Source organism: Aptenodytes patagonicus, chromosome 2 (assembly GCF_965638725.1).
Source record: "Aptenodytes patagonicus chromosome 2, bAptPat1.pri.cur, whole genome shotgun sequence".
Lineage (NCBI taxonomy): Eukaryota > Metazoa > Chordata > Aves > Sphenisciformes > Spheniscidae > Aptenodytes > Aptenodytes patagonicus.
The window spans coordinates 166,651,089-166,669,928 of NC_134950.1; the positions used below are offsets into that span (position 1 = coordinate 166,651,089).

Here is an 18,840-nt window from a genome sequence, read left to right on the forward strand (position 1 = left end):
AGGATGATATAGTCCTTCATATCCACCCCAACACGTATACCAGCCAACTCAGAAGAATTGGAGCACACATCTATACATTTTACGTGTGGCATGGTTTTCATCTCGCCAACTGGCGCACACACCAGCACGGTGTGGGACAGCTTGCTCCAAAGAATGTTTCCTAATGGCAGTTTGGACACTGTTTTGGAAGAGAAGGGAGATTTTGGCTCTATGGGTACAAGGTATGCCATGCCTGTTGTCCTCAGGGACAGAGAATAGCCCCACGTCTATTTTATTTCCCCGTACGGAGCCGCTACAACCACTGTCTGCAACACACTGGTTTTACCAGTGCTCTCCAGTGTGCACTGCCTACCAGGTTTTCACTCCTCTCCAGAAACATGGCGAAGGCTGCCAGCCGGCATTTTATAGGAGAACACATGAAACTATGCGCAGAGCCACACACCTCCGTCTGTTCTTCTGCCAGGCTTCGTAAATGTTTTCAGGAGCAACTGGAGGAGGCAGAATATGGGGACACGCCCATCAGCGGAGAGCTGTTGACATCAATGGAAACAGGCTTTGCACACATGACGATCCTCATATTGTTCATAGAATCATGTTCAGGAACACCCTAGAACTGAAAACCCTGTAGCGGGATTCCTGGGGCATCAAACACATTCAGAAAAGAGAAGCCACTTGGAAGGAGTTTTCAGCAGTAATTGGTGCTTGCCTAACTGATTCCCATTAAAACCAGGAGGTTTTAAAGGAGCTGCTTGTCGCTTAGTGCCTTATAATACTTGAACCTGAAGTCTTGGGGTCCCGTGCCTGGTTCCCAAGGTAAACACATGTGATTTATTTCAGAAAGGCATCTGCAGCACAAGAACTCATTACATACATCCCTGATGGGCAGGAGCCAAAACATTTCAAATGTGCCAAGTTACCGGAATGTTATTAAAAGCTGTAAGAGTTAGAGGGAAGGTGCAGAGAAAGGCAACCTCCTTCCCAAAGCCAGGTGGCTTAAGATAGACTTACGCCGCTTCCCAAACGGATGAGGCAAACTGGAGTCAGAGGTTCCTTCCAGCAACAGCTCGGTCCCCCTGGATGTCTCTCCGTAAGCTGCACAAATATTCTGGGGAGGGGGAGGAAGAGAGAGAAGAGTGAAACCTATTCAATTACATCAAGATAACGACTGGCCCTAGTAAAATCATTTATGGAGTGAGGGAACCCGGAGCGGTTTCGGCTGGAGCCATCTGCTGTTATTTGGTATATACAGAATTGGTTTCTATGGATTTTATTAATAGGTCACGCGATTGTATACGAGGATGTGAGATCTGAATCTCTCAGGAGGGGTCCCTGGTTGGGGTTTCTATTGCCTTTATAGGCAATGGCTCAAACTTTCTTGCAGCAGCAAGTCCTTAAAAACTTGAGGGGAATGGGTCTGTGTTTAGGATTCTACTCATTTTTTTCTCACCAGCCCCCCCGCCCCCCAAAATCTTGAACTGACTTTGTTCCTGTTCCTCTCCACAACACATTCACTAAATGGGAAAACAAGGAAATAATCAGAAAAATATTCTCACCTACTTTTTCCATTGTCTACATGAATTTTCTCCCTTTCCCACCAGTCTGAGTGATATCTGGTACGAAACCCAGGTCCCACTTCCATCTGTCTTTCAGGCACAAGACTCGCATTGGCCCTTTGCTCGGGGCTGAATTTTGCCTTTAAGCCGTCGATGGCTCCCCCCGTATGGAGAGCCAAGTCCAAAGGGATTTGGACACACAAAGGAGCCTTGGGACAGGCAAGTGTAAATCGGAGCAGCCCCGAGGCTGCTCTACCTCCCACGGAGAGCTGCCCAAGGAGCCCTGAGCTATCCTGGAGAGCACGCTGTGACAAAGGGTCAGAGCCTGGGAACAGCCGAGAGCCTCCCCACCCTTTGGTCTTAACTATGGCTCGCTTTTGCTTCAGTTCTCCCCGAAAGAGGCAAAACCAAACCAAGTTATCAGAGAGCAATCCCTTCACCCCATCTGCACGTCCCGGCCGCATGGAGAAAGCTGGGCGCTGCAGAAAGCTACGCTGTGGCAAGGTTTCACCAGCATCTCCAACGCTTCAACTCACGAAGCCCCATCTCCTGGAGTCAGGAGGTTTCAGCACTGTTTTTCATCATCTCCTGGTTTTTCAAGTTAACCCTAAGTGGGACAGTTCGGTCCCAGCCCCCCCCCGTTTCAGAAGGTCCCAGAAGCCCTCAGCTGGAGCGCAGGTCAACTTCCAGCCTTCTTGAAGGCAAAGGCGGGGGATCCCATGGTGTCCAACCGGGGCTGATCCGAGCTGCGGGACCGGGGGAGCCCCACCGGGACCCAGCGGGGCTGAGGGTTCCCCCGCCCGGCTCGGAGCTGCACCGCGGGCCGGGCCGGGCTCCGTCCCCCCCCCCCCCCGCCGCGGGGACGCCCCCCAGCGGCGCGGCGCGGCGCCCCCCGGCCGTACCGGTCGGTCGGCCGGTGGCGGCGGGGCCAGCCCGGCCCCTCCCCCGCCGCCCCATTGGTCCCGGCGGCGCCGAGCGTCACCGCGCGTCACCGCTTCCTCCCGCTTTTGTGCACCGCCCCGCGCCCCGCTGCTGCTGCCGCCGTGCCGTGCCGTGCCGTGCCGTGCCGTGCCGTGCCGTGCCGTGCCGTGCCGTGCCGTGCCGTGCCGTGCCGTGCCGTGCCGTGCCGTGCCGAGCCGAGCCGAGCCGAGCCGAGCCAGGCGTTGGGACCGCGGTGCTCCGAGTCGTCGGGCATGGCCCCTCGCGGGTAGCCGCGCCGCCGGACCGGTAAGCCTCTCCGGCTCCCCCACCCCGGGGACGGGGCGCTCCGCGGGCGGTAGGTTCCCGCACCCGCTCCGGGCTGCGGTGCGCGGGTTTGTTTCGCTCTTTTATTTTTTTTTTTAATTGTCATTTTCGCAGTGGTGACCGAGAGTTTTGCAGCCGGGTCTGGCTTCGGTGGCTTTTTCTTCCTCTCCTTCTAGTCTGGCAAGTGGGAGCTTGTCCCTCCGGGCAAGTAGCTCGGCTGGGTTTGGGAAGCCGTGGCGGGCGAGCAGGGGGTTGGAGCGGCTCCCCAAGAGGAGGGCGTGGGGGGCCGTGTGCGTGGGTGCGGAGCACGGCGGGGACCTGCTTCCCCTTTGGGGATTTCCCTTCCCCGGCGCCGGGGCTCCCCGGCACAGTCCTCGCCTGTCTTGGCGCCCTCGGGTAACTCTTTTTCCCAGGTTATTGCCTGGTGCCATGAGTCAGCCTGGAAGCCTGTCCCTGCTGCAGCTGTCTGACAGCGAGCGCCAGGATTAGACCCTAATACAGACGGTCCCATTACCGGGACGCATTAAACTATTGAGCCAGCGGGTATGTTGCTGGCTGCAGTCGCTTGGGTCCTGCTTTGGTGGAAAGTGTCATGTCCACGCCAGGAGCTGCAGGAGTGCCCGGCCGGCCCTCACCCTCCAGCCTCACCATGAGCAAAGTCCTCCCTGCACAGAGTCTATCCCGAACGGTGAGGATGGGATGAGCGGTGGGGAGGAAGACTCTGTGGTGGGCACGGACCCCCGTGAGCAAGGGAAGCCAGTACCTGTGTGGCATGAGTGACCGTGCTGGCTGGCAGAGCTGGGAAGCTGGATTTCCACCTGGATGGAGCGAGCGGCTGTCATGGGGAGCTGTGCCGTGAGTCGGGCTGATGCTCTGGGAGAATTTGCTCTGCTGGCACCAAACCTCAGCCCTCTGCAGCCAGGTGGGGAGAGGAGCGGAGCGGAGGTGGAAGCCGTGTGCCAGCGCGAGTAGGTGTGTGCTGGCAGACTCGCCAGGTTGTGCACGGCGGCCAAGCGTGTCTCTTGCTGGCCCCTGCACAGCTTGGAGAGCGGTTTTCCCCTCAGCTGCTGCTTTTATCCTCCTCTTCAATTCCTGTCTTGTAATCTGGTGGGTTTTGGAAGTAGACCTGCTCCTGGTTTGGTGCAGGGTCCACATGCGTTGCAGGTGCACGGACTGAAAATCTGGGGCTCGCTTGGGATTTGTGCGGAATTTGACTGATCCCAGGGATTTTCAGGGTCAAGCTCTTTCGCTTCTTCAATGAGTGTGAGCGGTTTGGGGGAATTTCCTTCTGTGGCGCCTTGTGAATTTATTTCCAGTCCGGCACGTGCAGTTTGATGTAGCTCCATGCAGGATTCATGCCCAGAGTGCGGCTCCTGGGAGCTGTTCCTCAGGCGTGTGGGAGATTGGCTGCATTTGGGGGCTTGCCCGTGACTACCTGTGTCTTGTGATACCTGCATTGGATGGTACGCTTTCCAGAGCCCCTAATTTGACATTTGTTATAACCAGGGGGCTCAATGTTTCCCAGGGCTCCTGCAGATTTGGGGTATACCTCCACAGCTTAGGAGGTTAAGGAAGGTTTCACAGCTTGTAAAAGGTCCTCTGTTGGGGGCAGGACGCGAGGCTGGATGGGCTGCCAGCCTGGTGGGATGTGAATTTAAAGGCTCTTTTATACCTTCCTTCTCTAAATGGGTTTTGGTACTGCAATTTTTTCCGTGGGTCTTAAATCTCCATCAGAAACCCACAGTTCTGCCCTGTTAATGTGTGCTGGTGAGCAATACATTTCTTTTTTTGGAGGCTGTTAGAGCCCATGAGGGAGATGTGTTCACGCAAAGGGATGTAGTCTGGATTTTCATCCCGGATGGAGAGACTGCGTCATGAAGAGCCGGCGATTACGGCAAGCGGAGGAGTGCAGTCCTTTCTCCATCCCTTCTGAAATGTTGCTGTAGCTTGATGATGTTTCGTGGTGTTAGCGTGCAGCTTGGACTTGATGCGTCTTCTGAATCTTCCCATCGGGAAGATGCTGGTGAGGATTGCATGGTGCGTCTGGCTCCCCAGCAGAGCAGTGGGATGGAGTGAGCTGTCGCGGCATGGAAGGTGATGTGCTTCCAGCCCTGCTCTCCCCAGTTGGATGTGGGGACCAGTGTGAAAGCTGGCAGGATTTTCTGTACTGGTTGACTTGGCCCTGCTGTCGGAGACCTGCTGGTGGAGGCTAGAGGGAAGTGAGTCAGGGTTTGCTGTTAGAAGGGATATCTTTTATTAGACTGCTTGGTAAATGCAGAGCATGTGAGCCTGTCTACACGCAGAAGCAGCAAACCTCAGCGCTGAGAATTAGGAGGGAGCAATTGCTCTGAGCTTATCTTGGCTCTCCTAATTGAGGAGATCATCTGAAAGAAAAGGAGGGAAAAAAAAAAAAAGAAAAAGAGATATTCAACTACAGTTCAGCCTGTACAGTTCATCTGGTCTAAGGAAACATGTTTTCTCTCTCTACAAATCTCTGGACTCCTAGATCCTGAGATCCAGCACAGGAGAGGAACATGCATCCCACGTGCCAGCCTTTCTTGGGAGGTAGCCGAGCCCTTTGCAGACCGGGTCCTGCGAAGGGGAGCTGTGGGTGACAGGGCTGGGACTCGCTGATGCCTGACAGCAGCAGGAGGCTGCTGGGCTCAGTCACTTCCACTCCCTTCTCTGCATGTAGTACAGGCCAAGTGCAATGTGCGCAGAAATGTGCAGAATGTCAGCTGTGCACCGGGGAGATGGAAAATGCATTACGGAGCCATAAGAAGGGGAATATGGAATTCAGCCTTTTTTTTTACTTCCTCAGACACTTTTTAGAAAAGCTATAAATGGCCCACTGATCCTGAGCCTGGCAGGTTCACTCTCAGTCCCCAGACTTTATTTTCCTATTTAAGTTCCACAAGGGGAAATGGGTGACCAGGTGTTTTCGGTGGGCCCCTCCAGGGAACAGTTCCCTGTCCCCACATGTGGCCGTGCACGCTGGGTCAGGACTGTGTTTGCCTTTGCTGAGTGTGATATGAGATGCAGAGATGATGAGCGTCATCTCAGTTGTGCCTGAAACATGCTGTCTCTCCAGGCTTGCCCCGTACCCTCTGCGACATGAGCCTTCGTCTGATGTGGTAAACGCTGTGGTGAGCATCGGATGGACAAGATGAGTGCTCTTCTGTCTGTGAAGGTGTGAGTGAGCACGCGTGAGCGTGGATATGTGGGCATTTTTGTTTGCTTTCTGTCTGTCCCTGCAGTTCTGATCTAGTCTGGCCAAGTAATCTTCCCATTAGTCACTAAAATGGCACCGGTGTCCAACCGAACCAGTCTGTCCTAGCTCATCTGTAATGATACAAGAAAGAAAAAGCAAAGATCTCCTTTAAAATAGATGCTCTTCAAAGCCACTGGGAAGCTATTCCCTGCAGAAGACTTATTATACGGGAGGAGAGAACAAGAGAAGAACGCTGTAGTGGGGCTAGTGGAGAGTTTCGGGGCTGCAGGCTGTGGGTACACAGCTCCCTGCTTTGTTTCAGCACTGGGGCTGTTGCTCCGGGAGCTTTCCCTGGAGCCGCAGGGCTTGGGGCCAAGCTGAGACCGCGATGGTGGAAGATGCAGCATCAGCGTGGCCCGCAGTGGGGTCCTGTGGAGGAGTTTGGCCCAAAGCCAGCCCACCTGGTGCCACAGCGGTTGTGGTGGAAGGGTTCAGCAAGCTGAGGGTGTGTGGGTTCATGGTTGAGCCCTGCGGCTGCTTTTCCCCCTGCATCCCCATCTCCGTGACCCGGGGTGGGGACATGCTATTGCATGTCGTCGCTGTGTCTGGTCTCAGGTGCCAGCTTCTGTTCCCAGAGCGCTTGGGACATCTGCGAAGGCTACCCAGAGGGTTTGACCTGGACTTTCTGAGGCTTTTAGAAGTCAAGGGTGAAAGCTATACCTGTACCCCCCCTAAAAGAGGGGGGATTCAGCTCCCAAATGCATTCCCCAAACCCTTTTTCCTACCCTGGAAGATCCTAATATAAATGTTAGTGGAGACCAAGGGACTCTGAATTTAATGAGAATCTGTAGTAGGCTGGAGCCTGTCCTGCTCTCCTGAGTTAAAACCCAGGTTGGCCACCATTTTGTGCAGAACTAATTCTCACTTCCGTGAAAGCTCCCCTAATTTTATACTCTCCACTCCGCAAGATGATCTGGGGCAGCCCAGGGAGGACAAGCCTCAACAGCAATGAAACCCAGGGTGGAGCTGAGCCAGGGTTTGGCTCGGCACCGAAGAAGCTGCACGGGACAAAGTCCAGTCAGCAATACATGCTGCGTGCTGTGCCCAGCAGCACGGGCCAGATCCTGGAAGGAGCCGGCCAAGCTACTGCGTGGGCTGCTGTGTAAACAGTATGTGTGCGGGCCAGGTCCTTGGAGGGGGTGGGAGGATGGATTGAGCGTTCAGGTAGTGATTAAACACCAAATTGCTTGAAAAAATAGCCCTAGGTGGGCGGATTAGAGGTGCTCCGCAAACCTACTATCGCCAGCAGCTTGCGTGCTAAGTAACAAAAAGTCATCTGACTGATAGCTAGATGATTTGGAGGACAAAAGACTCTGTACAATTGCTTAGGGAAAATAATTTGTGAAATAAGAAGTCTTTGTGAAGGAGGTAGGAATGTCTTAAATCCAACACTGCTGAAGGGTGTCTGTGGCCTCTGCAATGCTTTGAGTGCTCCTGCGCTACTAGGACTGTCCTGGAACGATTGCATTTGTCTTGTCCACATGAAGGTGTTTCTCGCACAGTGGCTTCCAAGTGCCAACAAATCCCCAAGGGACTATTGAAAATTTTGCACATAACAGTTGTTAGCCCGAACATCATGTGCAAAAATGAACCTTGTATTGTGCTACAAGTTCTGTTGCTGCTGGTCTTGATGCAGAGCTTCGGAGGAAGACTTTGGGGTATCTGTTGAGATCTGTCCTTGTACGTGGAAGTCTATCATGATGAGGACAGTGGATTATTTGGATTGCTTAGTGCTTTTGCGCTACAACCCTTTGGGTTTTCGTGGTTGAGCAGAAGTCAGATCATTGTAGCCTAGTTGTAAACTGGAAATAATGCAGCGCCCTCCATGATAAGAGTGTAAAAAAATCTAGGAGAGATTTAATCTCTTCATAGTGTGCTGTTTGCACCTTTTGCTCTGCAAGGTGGCAGCAGTGATGCCCTATCCCGAGGCATGAGATCCCTTCAGAAGGGTGGTGGACACAGGGTGGTGGGCGCGTTTCTCAATAACAGGGAAATCTTGCCTCTGATCTGGGTTAAAGGGTTGGAGCATCCCCTGCGTGGGGCAACCCAAGTGCTGTGATAAGGAAGACTTGGTCAGAGAAAATGGCTTGGGGAGAAGGTGTAGGGTGAGGTCTGTAACAGCTGGTGGTGAAGGTGAACTGAAGGAAAGGTGTGTGTGTGTGTGCAGAAACCCTGTTTTAAATACCCTTTTCCTTTCAGCCTCTCACCTCTTCCTCTCTGCCACTACCTGGGGAGTGCCCTGGGGGGGGACTGTCCCTCTTTTGCATGCTGGGTCAGTGCAGTGTCATGCAAAGGGTGGCTGATAGTATTATCTATAGCTAGGTGATGCTGATGGGTTGATAACTCAGGTTGGTATCTGCAGCAGAAATAACGCGGTCGCTGTGGAAGTGGGTGGCTGGAGGGAGGTGTGCGGGCTGGGATGGTGGGGCAGAGCAGTCTGGGAGTGTGTAAGCGAGGTAACCGGTACTTGGAAATCAGAGATCAGAGATTTGGGCTTGCCTCTGTTGAGGTTGGTCAATGCATTGCTGTAGCGTGGAGCTGTGGAGCAGGGCTTGTTTTGCTGAACTGATGAAGCATCCTTCAGCAAAGATACCAGGCTGGGCCAAGCTCCTGGAAAGCTTTCCTTGCCGATGCAAGGTGCTCACACTGCAGCCTTGATGCCTACTGTTTGCCTTTCAGCACAAAACTACAGCACTGATCCCTAGAGGGCTGCAGTCCTCCTGCGGGCTTCCCGCTTGGAGAGTGGCTTTTGGGAAACCTGAGCACCTGGTTAATAGACCTGTGGAATGCATTTGCTGCCTCTTGGTCTTAGTCCCTCAGTGCCGGTGCTAACGGAGTAGCGAGAGTCATTAGCGAAATATGCAAGATATTTCAGTTATTTCTCTTTGGATGGTGCTGGTGGCAAGTAAAAGAGATAAACAGAGACTGTATTGAGCTGTGCTTAGTTTATTGCATCATTGGTTTTATTGAAAGGTTCAAGGTCCGGCTCTGAACGTTGTTGATGTCTGGGATAAACCCAGCAGCAGGGTGCACTCGAGCTGCTCCTGAGCTGTGCCGTGTTTTGCTGGAGGGAAAAGGGTAGGGAAAGGTGTATATTCCTTCTGAATGGTGGCCACAGGGGGCTGATTGCAGTGCCCTGGAAGAAGCATGATGGGGCAAGTCCTGTCATGCCTCTTTCCTGGGTTTTCACTGCACTTGGCTCCTCTTAACCCCCAGGAGCTGCTCCTCTGACGGTGGCAGCCAGTGGAAGCCCTGCTGACACCTTCTGTTGCAGCCTTCTGGGTGTTGGGGCTGGGAGGGGACCATCAGGTCTGCCTGGATGTGGGACCACACAGCCCAGCGCTCTCTCCCGCTCCCTGTCCTCAGTTTTCTGCTAGGATGGCTCACCCTGGCTTTGCTGGCTGGGAGGATCTGCTTCACCGGTGGCCTGGGCTGATGGCCGCTTGCTCCCCCTCTTGTGATATGGTCACTTTTGGCTGTGCTACATGGGGAATATGAGGTACTCCTGGATGCTGACTTGAGTCATGGGTGGCTCCGATGAAAGGGCAGCTGTGTTGTTTTCTGCATACCCTGATGATGGTCTCTGTCTGAAGACTGGTTTGGCTTCACCTCGCTTGGCTGAAATCTCTTGAGCGTGAAGGATTTGAGGAACCATGCCCGCTCTTGCCTATTTTTGGTTGGGGTGGGGATGCTTGCTGAGGCTCTCCACGATGTGGAGAGCTCTCCTCCATCTCCCCAAGGTGTTGTGATGTTAAAGATGTGCACGGTATGTGTCACTGTGTTACCTGGCTGATGACTCAAGAAAAAGAGAAAATGTTTAATCATCACAATATTTCAGCAACTTCACTTACAGCATTACCAGTGTGACTAACATCTGGTGCGTGCCCGGTTGGCTTTGGGATGGGGCTGTAAAGGGTGAGGATGTGTGTTTCTGTTCGCAGTTTGTGTTATAGGAGGTGAAGCCAAACAATTGGCTTTTGGACCCAGTGCAAAAGGCACTGAAGACTGTAACTGTCTTCACCTCTGGAGGGAAAGCTGGGGACAAGCTAGTTCCAGTCGTGGTCTATGTCCAGGAAATCCTGTGCAGAAGAACTTCCCTTTCAGGAAGCCGGTTGGGCTGTCCCAGGGAGGTGGTGTGGCACGCTGCGCTTTCATCCTGGACTGCCACAGAGTCCCAAAGCTGTTGGGGACTTGGATGAGATGGAGCAAGACTTCCAGAAACTGGTTCATCATTACACAAGAAGCTGAATTGCCTTTCGTAGCATGCATTGCCAGAGAGGTGCAGTTTGGTGTCTCACCTCTGCAGGAGCTTCTTGGGCAGGGGTGGCTGTGTGTTTGCTGTGGGAGTCGCCAAGAGGTGATGAAGGTGGGAGGTGTTTGTGGAAGAACATGGGATGTGTTGGAAAGGGTCTCCCCTTGCTGCAGGGGGAACCTTCCACCTCCCTGACCCGTCTTAGGCTGGATTTCCAAAACCTCAGCCCTGGGTTTTGACGGATGGGTGCCTTGGACAGGTACGGTTGAAGGGCTCTAGGCTGCATCACAGAACACCACCATCTTCATGGCCGTGTTCAGGAGTGTCACTGAGGGCTTTGAGTTGTGCCCCTGCAGTAGCCTCCCTCACTCGGAGAGGGTGGCAGAGAAATTATATATAATACATATTTTGAAAGCCTGCTTTTCCTGTTGCAGTGCTTGGATAAATTGCATGTACATTTATTGCATGAGTCTTGAGGTGGCGGTAGACACAGTGGTGTTCTGCTTAACCGCAGGTTGGCATCATTCTGGTTATAAGCTTGCAGTCTTTGAGAAATGAGAAGAGCAAGCAATTTGGTCAGGGACTGATGAAAGCTTAAGTACGTCTTTCATGTGCCTGTGGGCATAAATGCATCTAGTCCTGTGTGTATGTGCTCTGCAGTCACCACAGACCCATGGTTGGAAGGGGTCTGGTGGATGAAGCATCCTGCAATTCTTACTACAAGCCTGCTTGCCTCAGTGTTGGTTTTTGGGCTGGCGGGCAGCAGGTTTCCTATCTACCCTGGCTGGTGGGAAGAGCGTGGGTAAGGGACTTGCTTTCTTCTCGCTAATCCCTGCCTCTGTCTGTCGCTCCCCCCTCTGCTGCCCGTAGCAGGCATCTCTGCCTGCTCTGAGAGCACGGGCTGGGAGGTGGGGCACTGAGAAACACCCCTGCCACGCAGGGATCAGGACCATGGGGGACCCCGGCTGCTGAACGCTTTGCTAAATGCTTTGCTAGGACACGCTTTGGGGCATGTCCTATAAAACCTCCTGCAAGGTAAACTTGCTGCGAGGGCTCTATTTTGGGGCTGTCTCTGACGTAATCTGTCAAGAAATGGTCTGCTCTTTGACTTACTGCTGAAAGTCTGGTTGTGGATGGATGACCAGTTGCTTACCTAGCATTACCAAAGCAACGAGTTGTTGCTTTCCATGACTCATGAAAATGCACTGTAGGCTCTCTTAAGAATGGCTGAGATCATTTTTTGGCTGGGTTTGGGCATCTGGTTTCCTTAGCAAATAGCAGTGGGGGTGGAGGGAGGGGGATTTCCAAACTCGTTTCTTTGTATGTGTGATCTGTTTTTTTTGAGCTCGCCTAATAAAATACTTACTTCATTTGAAAAAGGGGGGGGGGGAAAGACCATGTCTGTTTAGTTTTTGTAGCATGTCTCATTTAGTTGTGTTTTGCCGTAAAAAGGGGAAAGGTACTAATAACATGAGAGCCACATGCTGTATTTTTCCTCTTAAATAAGCAAGCATAGAAACATTATGGGTGGTATTTTTCTTTTAAAGCAAATCCTTCTGGGGAAGGAGAAGGAGGTGCAGAGAAAATTCTGCAAACAAAACCATAATTGCATCAATTTTTTTCGTTGATAATGTTTGCTCAAATAGAGGACTGATTCTATAGCAATGCAGCGAGACAGAGTATTAGCAAGAGGTGCTTTAGTGTTTGGTCAATCAGATTTTTTTTTTTCACTTAATCTTTTAAAAAATATTTATTTCTTTATTTGTAGATCCTTGATTCACTTTCTGGTTTTGTCTGCTCAGTCTAAAGGCAGCAGCACTCGCATCCCTGAGAACCAAGAGCTGCAAGATGAGCGTTAACCAGAGGAGAATCAGAGCGGCAATAGCTGTGTGATAACTTTGGATGGCAGGAGGTCCCCAACGGTTTTGCAACCTCTGCAACCAGGTTGCAGCAGCCTCTGCAGTATCTTTCCGAAGTCTAGCTACCCTTCGCAGGCACCCCAGAGCGGGCAGAGAGAAGGGAGGGGAAATCCTTAGTAGGCAGAAGGTATAGAAGGTTTGAATAGGGTGGAGCGGTAGGTTTAATGTGCCTGTGCTTTGCAGGTGGTGGGAAGAGCGAGGGTTAAGCTTGTTAAACGCTGTACGCAGCAATGTTAGCTGAGTTCAGGAATTTAATAGATGTGGACCAACCTCTTGTGCTGTGCATGTTCTCTGCCAATGCTCATCTGTGGTTAAATTCCCCAGCTGGGGCAGGCAGAAATGTGTCTCGGTGTGTGCTGCGGGAACGGGTCAGAGCTCCCCGAGGGCTGCAGAGGGGCAGCAGCTCTGCCCTGGGAACAGCAGGAACACAGAAGCGTAATGGCCCGGCCATTAGCCAGGGGTGAGCGGGAACAACGTGACTGAACAGGTTTGTGCTCACTTCCTTGTAATCTCAAGGAACCCAGAAATGTTTGCCAGCAAAGAACAGCGAGGCTTCCTTTTTCTGCCCCCGTGCATGTCCTGTGAGGCAGGAACAGCTGACTTGCTATCGTCTCTGGCTGCACGGCTGATGAAAAGCAAACCCTTCTTGCTCAAAGAACGGCACAGTTGAGCTTAAGTCAGGGTGACGGACGCTACCCCTTGGGGTTGGCTCTGGGGTTGCTGCCTGTGCAAGCACCCAGCACCAGAAGCTGCTGTGGCCACCATGATTTCTCAGGTACTTCCTGTTCTCCTCCTTTGAATTTCTCTGCATCTTATTTAGTTAGTTAGCTTTGGGCAGAGTAGGTAAAGACAACTGATTTAATCAAAAGCGTAGGGTTTACCCCCTTTTTCCATGGATATTCAATGCATAGTATAACACACCCCAGATCCAAGTCTTCTAGATCTTAATAGTTTTCTTCCATGCAAAAAAAGGAAATAAATGTGTTGTGGTTTCGTTGCCCAGCCGGCAACTAAGCACCACACAGCTGTTCACTCACTCCCCCCTGGTGGGATGGGGGAGAGAATCAGAAGAGTAAAAGTGAGAAAACTCATGGGATGAGATAAAGACAGTTTAATAGGGAAAGCAAAAGCCACACACACAAGCAAAACAAACCAAGGAATTCATTCACTCCTTCCCATGGGCAGGCAGGTGCTCAGCCATCTCCAGGACAGCAGGGCTCCATCACGCGTAATGGTTACTTGGGAAGACAAACGCCATCACTCCGAACGTCCCCCCTTCCTCCTTCTTCCCCCAGCTTTATATGCTGAGCATGACGTCATATGGTGTGGAACATCCCTTGGGTCAGTTGGGATCAGCTGTCCCGGCTCTGTCCCCTCCCAGCTTCTCGTGCCCCCCCAGCCTGCTCGCTGGTGGGGTGGGGTGAGAGGCAGAAAAGGCCTTGACTCTGTGTCAGCACTGCTCAGCAATAACGAAAACATCCCTGTGTTATCAACACTGTTTCCAGCACAAATCCAAAACACAGCCCCACACTAGCTACTGTGAAGAAAATTAACTCTATCCCAGCCAAAGCCAGCACAAAATGTGACCTGCAGTCTCCTCCTCTTCATTGTGCTTGTGGCTATTTGAGTGCAGGCCAAAGTTCATTACTCTTAAGTAGTGGCTAGCTGCAGCCCATGTGCCTGTAGAGCCACTGTGGCTAGCACAGTGGGCTGCACCGCTGCCCCAGGGCTCAGCAGCAGCATGGGATGAGCTCTGTAAGAGCCAGCAAAGGCTTTTTCAGAAGGTCAAGTCCTTATTTACAGGCTAGTTATTACCATAAGGTATTTCTGCTGGGCAAGGTCCATCAGCAGCTATAAATCCGGTAGTTTTGGTGAGTGGAGGATGCCAGCAGATGAGCTGGCGTAGCTGACTTCCAGGGCTTTATCCTGCTTGATACTGGATAAAATAAGTGGAAGCAAAATTTGGCCAAGATGTTCTGCTGTATTTTTATTTTTTTAATTTTTTTTAAAACTGCTGTGCCTTCATATTGTCCCCCAGTGCATAATGCTCTTTTGGCTAGGGAGGCCAGCATCAGGGTACCTCAAAGGGGCTACCTAGTTTCTAGGCAGGTGTTGCTATGAAAGCTGTATTTTCTCGTCTGTGACTTATAGATGGGGATGTCGGACACCCTCCTCCCCCCCCCCCCCCCCCCCCCCCCCAAATTAAGTCATTCCCCACCCAGTCTAAGGTTTCCAGTGTATAGTGTGGGGGGAAAAGAATCCTGGATCACATTCTTTCCTCCCAAAAATGAATAATTAAGTTTAAAATAGTGATTTTTTTTTTAAATAATTTTTTCTGTTTCTTTTTGTTTGAGCATTTCAAACTTCATGAGTTACACTTCTTTCTTCAACTTTTGACATCTACAAGTACTTCTTTTTAACCCAAAAAAAGGAAGCGTGGATTCTGATGTAACCATGTGACTTCAGGAACTTGATGAAGTCACAGAGTTCCTGAAGAACGGTACTTACGAAAAACACTGAATTCTGTGAGAATTGGCAATGCTTAGGGTCATCCTGTGGTCCAGCAGCTGAACTAGGAACAGAAGCGAAACCTTCTACTCCCGACGCCCTTTCCAGTGTTGCTTCCCCATCCCTTGGTGTCTGTCTTGTTGCAAGAGATCTAGATTGTGTGGCTTTTGAGTTTTTTATGATGTGTGGGGTTTTTATAACTTATATGGTAAAAGATTTTTTTCCTTACATGGTGAAATTTGCGGATCTGTGATCCTGAGGCTCTCAATTGCTCTGATTTACGTGTGAAGATGGTCTCTTGTAGAAACCTTGCATATTGGTGCATGCTTTGCTTGAACACACTTTGGAGATGCTGGAGTCATGCAGCTGCTGGACCTTTCTCTGTGTGACTGCACTGGTTTTGCATTTTAAAAATAAGAGAGGGCCTTGCTGCTGCTAGTGGCATGAATCAATGCCAATGCAAATTGCAACGTAAGCTTTCAGTACTTAAGGGGTCTTATAAGAAAGATGGGGACAGACTTTTTAGTAGGACCTGTAGCAATAGGACAAGGGGGAATGGTTTTAAACTAAAAGAGGGGAGATCCAGACTGCATATAAGGAAGAAATGTTTTATGCTGAGGGTGGTGAAACACTGGCACAGGTTGCCCAGAGAGGTGGTGGCTGCCCCATCCCTGGAAACATTCCAGGTCAGGTTGGACGGGGCTCTGAGCAACCTGATCTACTGGAGATGTCCCTGTTCATTGCAGGGGGGTTGGACTAAATGACCCTTAAAGGTCCCTTCTAACCCAAACTATTTTCTACTCTACTCTCTAAGCTGCATTGGAGTCTTCTCCCCAAACCCTTTGGTTCCTTGCATTTCCCCTTCTGGGATGGTTGGGGATTTTTTTGAGCTGTTTTCTGACAGTCTGTCTTAGGAGGCTTGACCTGGCTGGTTGATGGAGGGCATGCTTCTGTCTGTTCTCTTGCCAACCTGCTTTCTGCAAAAAAATAAATTGAGTGCATCTCCACGTTGGACAGGATCAGGCAGAGAAGCACAAGTACTCTGATAATACAGAAACAAGGTTCCTACGCTGCTTGTGGTTGCTGGGACAGGAATTAGGGGACTTGCTTGGGTGCCTCGGAGCTCACTGAAGCCGAAAGCCAGGCAAATACAAGTCCTCCTTTGCTTAACTCTCCTTGGGTAAGTCCTGTTAGTGTGAGCGAAATAACAGCCAGAAAACGAAATGTCTTCAGAGAGCAACGCTCTCCCAACATAAGCAGGCAAGCAAAGCCAGCATGTTTCTTTACAACGTGGGAGATATTTATCCTGTGACTAAGCATAAAAGTTAAGAGATGGAAAAGGTCCTATTAGATCATCTTGTCCACCTCCCTGCTAGCATGCAACTTTTCTCCCTGGAGTATATTTATTAGTAGCCTGTTGGGCAGACAGGAGTAGTTTACTCAGGGTACTATGGAAGAGTAGCAGCCAGCCTGTGCGGGTGAGGAACTCTGCGCACACGTGACTCGACTTGCACGTGCACAAGTTGCTTGCAGCAACAGGATTTTGTAGTAAAAGGGCCAAAATCTCTAGACTCAACATTCTTTGCATGCTTGGAGCCTTCCCGTTGACTTGCTGGGACTCAGTTTGTGCAGGCGTCAGCTCGTCTTTTTTTTAACGTTCTAGGAATAAGCTAATTTTACTTTATATTTATGATGGAATAGGTGGTTTGAAAACTAATAATAATGGGGGGGGTGGGTGGAATTAGAAGCCTTTTGGTAAGGAGAGGTCAGCCAGCTAGACATCTGCACAGCTGGTCTGGGCTCCACTGGCCATGATCTATGACAGTGGTGTGTGAAGACTCCCGAAGGAGACATCAGAAAGGTGCAGGTGGAAATGCTATTGCTATGACAAACAGATCAGTGCTGGAGTTTCAGGCCTGAGCTTGGGGACCATCAACACTGCTTCATTTATTACTCCTCAGTAACCATAGCACGGCCTCAGGCATGCGTACTTTTTTTTATTTCACACCCTGATTCCATTTGCAGCTCAGAGCACTTAGCATCTCCCTGATTGAAATTGCTAAGTGTTGAGTATAAAGGGACAGATTCTGTCCTTAACTAATTCAGGGAAGAACTAGAGCATGTGCTGAACACAGGTAGGGGATGGGAGCAGAAATTTCATATCTAGGCATGTGCTGAACTGCCTTCTCATGTTGAGACTGTGTTGGCTTTTTCATTTAGGATCACTCTTCTGGCTCCAAAGGTGTCTCCTGGTCAACACCAGTGCAAGATCAATATTTAGGATTAGAGACCAGGACCGTTCTGTGGTGCAGGTGAGCAACCAAGCCAGCTCTGCCACCAGTGAGATGTTTTTTCTGGTGGTGGCACTGTGTTGAGCCCCCGGGGCTGTGCTGCGGCCTGACTATCTGTTTCCTGACACTACGGTGCATTTTGTTATGGAAGTGTTGTGGGACATCTCTTGGCTAAGTGATTGCTCTGTTGAATCAGGAGAAGCTATCCCTTAGATCCGTGGAGGGTAGGAGCTGGGTGTTTCACGGTACAGACCATGTCCCTGGCACCAACGGTCTTTCTCTTGGCATGTTCTGTGGAAGTGACAGTATCGCAGATGACATTTTCCAGGAAAACTTCCAACACTAGTAAATGAGCTCTGAGATGGGCTTCGCCTTCCTTCCCTCAACCAGACATCTTCTAGGGAGGAGGGAGTTGGAGTAGGGCACAGTGCATGCAGGGAGCAAATCTGCCTTATTATTATTTAATTTAGAGCAAAGTTGTCTAAAGATGTAAAAAGCAACTGCAAATGCTGTCTGAACACGGCCTCTCCTCATCAATTAGCGGCATTAAACGCTCAGCAGGGAGGATTAATTAGAAAACTGAAATCTTTCCATCGTGACAGCATTCTGGTTTCCATTGAAATGCAGCTGAAGAACTGGAAAGGCTTCTGTATTTTGTTTTGATATGCAGGCATATGTTTCTTTCCATCCTGGAAATTAATTCTGTCTGTCTGTAATGGGGCCGTGGGAATCAATATTGAGTTGAACTGTATTTCTCCAGAGCTTTCTTCTAAAAGTAGTTGACTGTTTCCCCACTGTGCCTAATAAATGACCTGATTTTGGAGCAGCTGAGCAACTGTTGCTCTGATGGTCTTCCAGTTCAGAGGTGTTGTGCGGCTGCCTTGACCGTTCAGGGTTGGTCCCGGTCACTTGAGGGTGATGGGCTTCTCTCTTCTGAAGGTTTTCAGGTCAGACTTCCTCCGAGGTGGCCGAGAAGGCCCACAGCCTTCTGCTGCCTGCGACTTTCCATTGCACCGCACCAGGCTGGATGCCGTAGGAAAGGAAATTACTCATCGCTCTGCCTCCCTTGCAGACGGCTCTTGGCCTCGGTGAGCTGTTGTGCTCAGCCTTACATTCTGCAATGCCCTAAGCTGGATTTAGAGGCAAGATCTGCCTTTTCCTCAGTTTCCTCATCTTTTTTTCCCTCCACCGGGCCTGGGGAACGAAGGAGAGCCAGCGCAGCAGCCACGACCTGCTGCCTTGCACTGGGGGAGCAGGTCACCGTTACATGATGGCTGTGCATGGCCCAGGTTGGGCAGCTCGAGGTTGCTTCTCCTCTGAAAGAAGCTGCCTCTTGCGTGCTGCAACAAGCAACAGCCTGTGTGCAGGCTCTGTAGAGCCACAACCATGTGAAAATTGGATGGCGAAGGGCTGGCAGGAGAGGTAGGGCAGACCCAGGAGGCCCTGAGGGCTTTGAGCTTTGATCAATACATATGTTCCACAGACCTGTTAGGTTGTGTGAGCGTATGGCCGTGTGCTGCCCAGTCTGGTTCCCGCACTGTTGATGGCTCGTTTTTTATCATGTTTAGTCACACACGAAGGTAAGCGTACTTGAGTTCATGTGATACTAGAAGTCAAGAGGACAAGGAGAACAAAACCTCTGTGAAAGCTGACCCAATGTGTTTCTGTTTCATAACCCTGTCATCACCCCCCTGATGGCACGCACAAGCCAGCAGCTTGTGGAGACAGCAGTGTCCTGGGGCTGTGCAGAAACATGGTCCTTCTGCCCAAAACCACAAGATGTCTTTTAATCTCCATTTGC

At 51.0% G+C, this 18,840-nt stretch overlaps 1 protein-coding gene across 4 annotated transcripts in view; it reads left to right on the forward strand.

The window, feature by feature from the left end:
• The first annotated feature begins 2,599 nt into the window (after nucleotides 1-2,599).
• LOC143157233 (mitogen-activated protein kinase kinase kinase 3-like) overlaps nucleotides 2,600-18,840 on the forward strand; it is an 86,914-nt gene continuing 70,673 nt past the window's right edge. For all 4 annotated transcript variants that reach the window (XM_076331998.1, XM_076331999.1, XM_076332001.1 and 1 more), the window contains exon 1: nucleotides 2,600-2,780. The gene's annotated coding sequence lies outside the window, so the exon portion shown is untranslated. The remainder of the gene's footprint in view (nucleotides 2,781-18,840) is intronic.